The 9,870-nt window shown below is 36.4% G+C and overlaps 1 protein-coding gene across 1 annotated transcript in view; it reads right to left on the bottom strand.

Moving 5' to 3' along the window:
• The window catches only part of DACH1 (dachshund family transcription factor 1), a 248,232-nt gene that overhangs the window by 152,715 nt on the left and 85,647 nt on the right, over positions 1-9,870 (bottom strand). The gene's annotated exons all lie outside the window — the stretch shown is intronic.

The following is a 9,870-nucleotide window of genomic DNA, read 5'->3' as shown; positions in this document are numbered from 1 at the left end:
GATCTTTATTCTATTTTATTAGGTACAGAATAAAAGATACGATGCTATTCTAAAACGTTTGCATTGCCAACTGAACAAACTCCATTCAAATAAAAGACAATGGCACTGGAACATTCAGCAGTTGGAGAAGAAGGCAGCAGAACTAAGGAAGTGTCTTGGAGTAGTGGAGTTACAAAGCAGCATATAAAACAAACCTAACACATTTACGAAGTGGGCCATCTTTTCCAGACAGAGTAGCTTTTTTTTTTTTTTTTTTTTTTGGAAAAACTGATTCTTTTTTTTTTAGCACTTGTTAAGTTATCCAAACGAGTTCTTTTCAGTGTCATCATTTTGTGCTTCTTAGGAAAAGTCATCTCACTATGCTGTTCTATTTGAAGGATTATTCCATTCACCATAGTAGTGAAACCCTGTTCATTTAATGACTATTATGAATGCATATATCACTAGCCAAATGCTCCACGTAGAGTTCAAGGAATCTTTCAATTGAAATTGGCTGTACTGTAGTTTGTGGAATGAGTGGAGAGAAGTTTGCCTACACATTCTTTGCACATGAATTACTCATCTAAACCTCTTTACCTGGTTTGGAAAATCTTAAGCTGACAAAACACAATTATCTGTTTATATTGGAAAATATCTTAAACTCTTCTGAAAACGTAGGGGCAGCTGGTAAGTTACATGTTTGGTACTGGATCCCCCAAAAGTTTGCTGAGTCAAAGCCTGTACATTTAAGCACAGACTGACTAGTTTCCAAAGCTGACCCGCAAAGATTGTTCTCAGTGTCTCTTCTGCCACGAAAGCAGTAACAAGCATCCATATGCAAAGTTTCTCTAAAGCTTTCTTGGTCTGCAGACTCAATGTAATCTCGATTCCTACCTCCTTCCCGCATGTAGGTACATGGAGGCAGCCTGCAGGGAACACAGACAGCTCCACAGCAAGGGCTGCACTCTGAGCACAAGCATTCAGGGAACAATGACATCACGCTGACTGGCTTTGGCATGAACTGATGAATGAGAAATTTAATAGGGAGATATTGCACAGCCTACAAAGAGAAAACCCGCGTCTAACAAAGGACTGAGGTTGACTGGGTTTAGGCTAATAAAGCTTGTACCTTATCCAGTCGAATGAATCCAAACTTCCATTCACATGTAAAAATAGCCTATCGATTAAAGCATATTTCTTCCTCCTTGGCCCTGTTTTTCAATTATTTTATTTGAGACAATAAGTTTGGCGAGATCTTTTGTTAACACAGTTCCTGTTATTTTAAAAGCAACAGGTTTCATGGCCCGTGGTTATCATCTGATACTTAAAATATGTTCATGAAAGAATGCATAGGAGGTGTCAGGTGCACCCTTGGGAGGATAAAAATGTCCACACTGTCCCAGGTCTTCTACAAGCATAAGTTTCTGTATGAATGGATGAGAAATGTCCTTTTTCATTTGCAGGTGTTCTATATTCAAAAAATACAGCATAAATATGATTTAAGGATTAACCCTCTGATCTGCTAGGCATCCTCAATGCTGGGTTCCAAATATGAGAAATAGATCTTCAAAATAATTTTTAAAAAATATATACTAAAATATTGGGTTTAGATATAAATACAGGATTTTAAGTATGTTTTTGTAACAATACAAGACTTTTTTTTTATTTACTTCATTTTTAAATACTATATGCACACAATGTTTAGAAACTAGTGAAACACAGCAGATTTGATTTCTTTGATTTAGAAAATATTACAGTACATCTGGCATATCATGGGTTTGTTATCGGTTGCTAATTGAAAAAGTGGAGCTGTAATACATACAATTTCAAACAGAAAAGAAAACCATATTTTACAGTGATTTATCAGCACCTATCCTTAAAAATATATACACCAACTACATTGTTGAGAAACAATTTTAAAAAAGGAAAGTAATAAACTAACAAACTCCAGAATCTTTGAATATTAAATGGAATAAAACAGAATATGTGGATTTATTTGACCTACCAACTGATCATTGTTTCATTTTTCAATACCACTGTATCCCCTAAGAAAATACATCATAGGCACAGGTTGTTGAAAAACTATTCAGCATGAAAGCAGTTTTAAAAAAAAATGAAGATTATGTAAAGTAGAAATAAAATGTTGAAAATATATAACTAGTGCCTTTTCTAAATTAAGATCACCAGTCTATTTAGAGAGATAGAAGTGAAAAAGATCATTAATATATGAATACGTAACAGTAAGTTTGGCACAACTGTTAGTCCTTCTCACTATACGAGAATGTGAAAATATTCCATGAAACTGAGATACAACATATCAGCACATATCACTTTCTGGAAGAAACAGAATTACTTGTTTTAAAAATATTTATAATCATACAGATGGAAATAATTGAGAACAACAGTTTGTTTAAACCAGAATTTATCACTTAGTGTAGTAGTGGGGAAAAGCTCTCATTACATCAAAAATTATATGAAACAATTATATGAGATTAAAAACTTCTAATTTCAGATTATACATCATCACTGACTGAGGAAGACTAGTCAGGAACTATTCATGCACAGGAGATGATTCTATATCTGCCTACTGCCATTTTCTTGAACTTTCCTCTGATGGGTGCTGTGATTGATAGGATACCATGACAAAATCACCACAAGTCCACCCCAAAGTGGAAATGCTATGTCACAACGACACTTGAGCGACTGTTGTAACTGAGGAATGCTTTAAAGTATTTATACTGACATCATAAAAATGCCATTATTATAAGGATACATCTTCTTAACATTTTGGTTATAATGCTTGAAATATTTTGATTCTATTGCTACTGTGCACTATAAAGATAGTTTTCACTTAAAAGTGATATATATAAAAGTAGCATATAACATATTTATCTATTTTATTCATGTATAAATAGTCACCAATATTCACATTAATGTCTATACAAAAGACTAATGACTAGAAAATCATAAATTCATGCAGAATTTATCAAATACTTAAACCAAAACATAAGTTAAGTTTGAGGGACAGAAAAAAAATTAAAACAAACTAGAAACTATTTCTGTATACAGGGTACTAATTAAGCCAGAGTATTTAAATGTAGTAATTGTACTCTGTCTCTTTCTTTCCCTCTCTCTTCTCTTTTTTTTAAGCTTTGCAGAGAAAGAGCTATTGACTTACTCATTTCAGTTAGCAAGAAAATTCTCAACTTCCTTGGGTGCTTAAGTGCAAGAATATTTTAGACCCCATCTTTGCATATTACTTTATCTTTCAGTGGTAATTAACAGAGTCTTAATCTGGCTAATGTTAATGACCACTGTTCTTTCTTTAAATCCCAGTTAAACCAAGCTTATTAAGGGCCAATTAAAGGAAGTCTTATGTGATCTGAATAACACTAAGACCAATTTTTAACAGCTATAACTCTTCATTTTGGATGATGAGTGTGGAAAAAAAAAACCTTTCTCATTATGGCCTTTGTCTGTTTTAAAATAAACTGTCAATGGCTACTGGGAAGGACAGGGAATCATAAAAAGTTAGAGATATCGCTCAATTTAGTAAAATGTATATTTTCTAAAAAGAATTAGCTAGGTACTACAGTTTTCACTCCTTCCTATAAAAAAGATAATATATCACTAACTTCCACTTCATTTTTCCTAATATTAGAGCACAAAAATGGAATGACAGTTTGCAATAACTTTCCAAGCAGTAACAACACAAACTAAATCTGTATTAACTTAGTACCATGGACAAATAAAGAAAAACTCACCATTTGAATAGCAATTGGAACATATCTATCTAAATGTGAAAGATTTAATAGGGCTTTTTTTGTTTTGGGCACATTCTGGTAGTTTTCTCACTGCTTAACTGAACACATTTTTTCACTCCAGAGTTTTGAAAGGCTTGTTGGTTCCACTTATGTCTACGGTGACCCTTCTACAGACACGGTGTTATATACATCCTACTATTTCTTACGCATCTAAGATTTCACTCATTGCTTTACTTGCCCATTACTTCCCTTTCGTCTGGACGGAAGCAGTAATGCAATCTGACGATTGCCTCTAGCTATTAAACAAAATATTACTCTTACCACCACTCTCCAAAGTCCAAACACCCTACAGCTAAACCCTGCTGCAGCAAGTCACCGCAGGACAGGTCCTTTGCGAACTCCGCAGCGCACAACAGACCCAACTCCATGGTGACAACTCTTAAATTCTGCAGTAGCAGCTACAAAATCCATGGCAACATTAATTCATTATTGTCTCTAAAATACTCTTCATCCCCTACTTTCCCATTCTGGCACAAACATATTCAGCAATGACTCACTGCAGAGAATATCACTGACGAAAAACTGATGGTTATTTTTAACAGTAAATCCTGAATTATTTTTCTCCGTGCTCCCCAGATATTTTGGCTATAACAGCCCTCAACCTCTAAAAGTCTGCTGCAGAAATCATCTTTCTATCTTGATACCAGCACAAAAGAAAAACTTGAATCTGGGCTCTCCGGCTTTCTATGTCCCACTTGCTCCACTCTTCGTCAGGCTATTGAGCTCGCTTGCGTCGCATTCAGTTTTCCATCTATCTATCTAGTCACAAGCTGAACCTCAACTTCAACTTTTTCTGTCCTTGTTCCTGGCTCCATGAGACAATACAGCTGTATTGCAGCTGTGAACTTTATTACAAAAACAAAACAAAATCCCTTTCAAAATCGAAAGCGGAATTTTGCAGAAAACGATGTGGCTATAAGAACAGCAGGCTTCGCTCTGCACAACTCATCGGATAAACCCACAGCTGTCAGCACCAGTAATGCAACAGGAAAGTATACTATTTTTTTCAAAAATAATTATCAAGGGATGATGAGGGGAGTCAGAGGGGAAAGAGAACGCTGCAAAAATTGTATCGCACCACAGCAAAACAGGAAGAGGGCGGTGACATTGTAAAGGAATATTCCAGCACAGAAACAGGGGTTGGCATATCATAGCCAAAAATTCAGTTCTAGGTGAGGTCACACCTATAGTACTGGCCCTGAAAAAATTTGGAAAATGCAAGTTTAATGCCATCCACAGTCATACATATCTGTTAATGTGGCTTTTCCATACAAACAAAAGACAGACAACCCAGAGTCTTGGATTGTCCTGTGCACATCTCTGTGCAAACCCTGAAGCAGCAGCAGTAAGACAGAAGAGCTCAACAGTCACAAAACAAAAGGAGAAGCATATTTAGAAGTATCCTTAACTGACCAGCATTTTCCCATCCTGATCCTTCTTTCCCTCTTACTCCCCTTTTCCCTTAGTTCTCCTCCCTCACCACTTCCCACAATTACCACTGTCACTGACCATCAGACAGCACTTTTGGATTTCAAGAACGAGCTCTCTTAGTGCCTCTTCCTCCTATTAAGACTTCAGCTGTACAGCAAGGAGCTTCAATCCCAGATTGAGAGAGACTCCAGTTGCTGTACTGGTACGGCAGCAGTCTTGTCTGTGCCCCATGCCCACCTCCGTTATGTGTGAGGATTAAGGGCAAGGCCTGCAAATAACTTCAGTTTTACTGGCTCCAAGATTTTAAATATATATATAAAATCATAATCACATACGGAACAGCTCATCTGCTTTGGCAGATGTAACTTAGTTGTGATTATGGAAAGTATAAAGTTATACAGGCAGGCTCCCTTGCAAACTCAGACCTGATGTGGAAGCAAGTGAATACATCTCTTGCTCACCAATTTTTCAAAAATTGTTTTTCAAATGTAAGATCTGTTAAAAAAAACACAGTTTCACAACTAAAGGCTTCAAGGGGCTACTTGGGGGAAAAAAGGCACCTAGTGCTTTTCTGCCATGACCACGGGAGAAGTTTCCAGCACGTTCAAGGTGTGGACTGTTTGCACGTCATTGCACATGAGGACCTAGGCAAATGAGGTGACTCCAGTAAAGACCTGAACTTCACTCCATACATTTCTCATTTTTTTAGTCTTTCCAACATGTTGTCCAGGAGGAACAGTTAAGTCACTCGGGGGGCTGGGAGAGAAGACAGAAAGTAAAGGCTCCAGTTTCTTTAAGAGGCCAGAACCAAGACCCTGTGATCTTGAAAAGAACAAGGACCTCCCTCCTCCTAGAAAACAAAATAATGTACAGAACTGTAGCAAACTCTGTATATACACTCAATTCTCCATCTTCCATGGTATTTAAATACTATCTCAGAAAATGCATGGACTGCAAAACATTATTCTGTAACATCTTTGTGACATCTGGCTAGCACTGCTGTACCAATTACTAACAAGTCCAGCCACATTTAAGTTGATTCCTGCAGAACCACTTCTCTGTAGGATGATCCTCAGCCTCTACTCAATATCAGAACTAAGGTAGGTCCCTACTCAGTCCTCCTCAGCTCTGGCTGTCCAGGACGGCTTTGTGCAGAACCAGAAATTAGAACTTGTTGCTAATAGGGACCTTGGTGCACCTGCACCTGACTGGGGTCTGTGTGCGACCAGTGTGTCTCATCAAAGTTTACTGGTTAAGGTCCCTGTCATCATAAACTGACTATTTGAAGTAACACAGTATCCATATAGCACTTCACCCCAAAGTGACTAGGCATGTTTGGAAGAGCGCTACACAAAAAGATAAATTCTATTGCTGGAATGCATGGCATTATAAAACATGTTTGTGGATAAATACAAAAATTACCTGCCTTCTCTTTCATATAAAGAAATTACTGCTAAACCTGATCTGCATACAAAAATAGTTGAAAAATCCTGTATATTTGCAAGAATAAATACAGAATAAAAAAAAGTGAAAGGGGACTCCGAAGTCAGAATGAACCATATAAACATGACACGGATTCCAAAAGGACGGACACTGCTTTCTCAATCATTAAGAAAATTTTGGACCTAATATAATAAAAGTGTCTGTATATGAGAAAAGAGCCGTGCAACCCAAGGAAGAGGAAGAAAGATTTATTACAACTATCCTCGACATGAGGCTTGTGAAATTGCCTTAAAGAGATGTCTAATGAAGGTTTTCGTTGAGTTCCTCAGAACACAAAGATAACGTTATCATAGTATCACCTTCTTTCAGCCCACGGGGTGAAAACTAGATTAGACCTTCAGTCCGTATGTGGGAAAGACATAGATTTTTCTTTCCAAAAACTTTCCAAGTCTTCTTGCTCCTGACTTCCCACTTGCTAATTTAAACTTCTTTTTCTGTCCAGACCTTTTTATCTTGGAACTAGAGATGTCAACTAGGTTGGATTTTTTTTCCTAAGGATGCCTCAGGACTGGCTGAAGAATTACTATTGGAGCCATGAAGGATTTTTTTCCCCTTTGGAGCCTAATGGATTTTAAAGCACCTTGGAGTTTTAGTTCAATTGACAGGAAAATTTGGAAGTAACGCAAAACCCTAGCTATTCCTTCTTAACTTTGGAGGACTGCTAGTAAACCTATCACAACAACAAATGAAACGCAGAATTTTGCTGGCAAACTTTTGCATCTGAAAAAGGCACAGAGGTCTCCCTTTGATAACTTTTGCCTTGCTGTGGGAAGAAAGAAGGAGAGAGACTTATTCAAAGGCCTTGAAAAGAAGAACTGAATTCTAGAACAAACTGAATCTTACAAACTTTATTCCATCCTCTGGCAGGCCTTGTGTAGCTGGGGAGTCTGGGAAGATTTTCATTGTTTCAGAAGCTTTCCAGTGTTAAGTTAATAAAACTGCAGCCTGCTGCTTAAATCCATTCCTGTGTCTGTCTTCATTCACTTGAGCATCCTAATCAAGTGTCCATTTAAATAGACTGGTGGCATTTTGAGATGCCAGCCACTCACATGAAGATGAAATCTTCCATTGTGGAGTAAAAACAGTTAGCTGCATAGATAAAATATTCATATATAAGAAACAGTACTGGCTAAAATCCTATCTATGACTCATTTCAAACTTACTGTACTTCATAGCAGAAGATGAATTGCAGTGCTCCACAGAGATAATCAGATACAGAGGGGTGGGAGAAACAAAACACATAAACAAATACTTAATACCTAACTCTTGGGCCTGATTTTTTGTCATTGAATTCTAAATACTAGCTTGTGAGAAGGAGACATGCTAGAAAATTAATATCATAGGTAATCTATAGACCACTTTTGGCTAATTTAAAGCTCCAATGTGTATTTGTTTTCTGTATAAATTTCTTTCTTATTATTCTCAGTAAGATACTCTCAGCACGATAAAAAGAAGGACATTACCAGCAGCGTTTTCAGTCATGGGGGCTATATATTCAAGAGCAATCAATAAAAACCACACAGGGCCTGACAAACAACTAGTCAAAGGAATCATTTTTCTCAGATACTTAGCAGTATCCTTTTAAAGTAATTGCTTTTGGTCAATGTTACCCGTTATCATTTGGTCTGCTCTTTTTCCAAAATAGAATGGATGTCATTTCCATTAATATTTCAGCTGTCTATGTAGGTTTTCAAAGTGCATACTCCACAAAAAAAGGAGGATTTTTGTTTCAACTTCAGTCAACTAACAAAGAACTCTAAAATGTTATAGAATAGGCAGTGTCATATTGTCCGAGCTAAAAGGTAATTTTAAAGAAAATGATTACAGAATATAGGATATAGTCTGTCCTCCTTTTCGCTCCACACAAAACTATTAACTCCACTAAAGACAAATAGAAACAACAGACTTTGGACCAGTCAATCCATGCTAGAAAATCGTACTAGCAGATAAATATGCTCCAAATGCCACTTAAAATAATGACATGAACATTGATTCATTATTATCGCTTGGTTTAGGAAATTTAAAGAAAATCTCACTACTGAAAAACCTTTGTATTCCCTAACCCTGCCTGTGACAGCAGGGTAGTTGTTGCCTTGTGCCAACTGATCATTTAAAGATGTCCACAAGATACTGAAAATACCCGGCATAATCTGTAAGTGTACAGCTGGGATACCAAATTAGATTAAGAAAGGCAAAGAACATATCTTTTCAGTTGTAGTAAGGCCTCAGAAACTGTCTTGTTATGCTTTGTACTAAATGTTCTGGCATGCTGCCAAGGCGCTTCCAAACATTTCTGAGTTCACTTTTCCACAGAACTCTTTTAAAAATCAATTAGTAGTGAAAGTCTTTCAAATGCAAGTGTTTTAAAATGTCAAGCTTGTATTTCTTTTTTTTTTTCTTTTATTTCTTTTTTTTTTTCCCCCTTGTTGTGCATCACTGGCGGTATTTTGAAACCTTTATATTAAATTGATCATATTCTCTAATTAAGCCTGTAAAGAGAACAATATGTGCAGGCAGTTTAAGATGCATAGAACAAAAGGTTCGTTCTTCAGAAAAAAGAAAAAAAAAATAAGGTTGAGAGGGATGCTGTAATTTTCTTAAACAAGGATGCCCAAGACATTTGTATTGATTTCAGGGTGATAAATGTTTTCATCATTACAAGGCAACTGTAGAAGAAATGAATACTCTATTTAGAAATTCCTGGATTGGGATATTTTAAAAGTATACTGCAGAAGTGTTTTAGAAGTTCAATTTGAAGTGCTGCAAAGAACAAACAAATGAAATGGAGGCTACTTTAAGTATTAATCAAAATCCAGAAGATAAAAAATAAAATTAAGAACACCATCAGCAGGGCTTTCTCATTATCAGGAAAAGGTGATCTTTAAGGACTGCAACTTCTCAGTGGACTTTGTGGCACAATGAAGCATACACCTTGGTCTTACCGTTGCATTACGTATATTTTGGGTGATATCCCTGCTACATAACAAAAGAGTTAAAAGTATATTTTGTCCCTATGTCACATAATCTGTTTGCTCTATTTCATTCAGCTAAGTGCCCAAAGGTTTACATAGATAGCAATTGATTGAAATCAGTTCTTTATGTGTAACACATTTATATTAATTGGTTTGTCCTT

This window comes from Calidris pugnax, unplaced genomic scaffold, assembly GCF_001431845.1.
Source record: "Calidris pugnax isolate Ruff unplaced genomic scaffold, ASM143184v1 scaffold20, whole genome shotgun sequence".
NCBI lineage: Eukaryota > Metazoa > Chordata > Aves > Charadriiformes > Scolopacidae > Calidris > Calidris pugnax.
The sequence above is the reverse complement of the archived record's forward strand: the minus strand, read 5'-3'. Positions and strand labels throughout refer to the sequence as shown.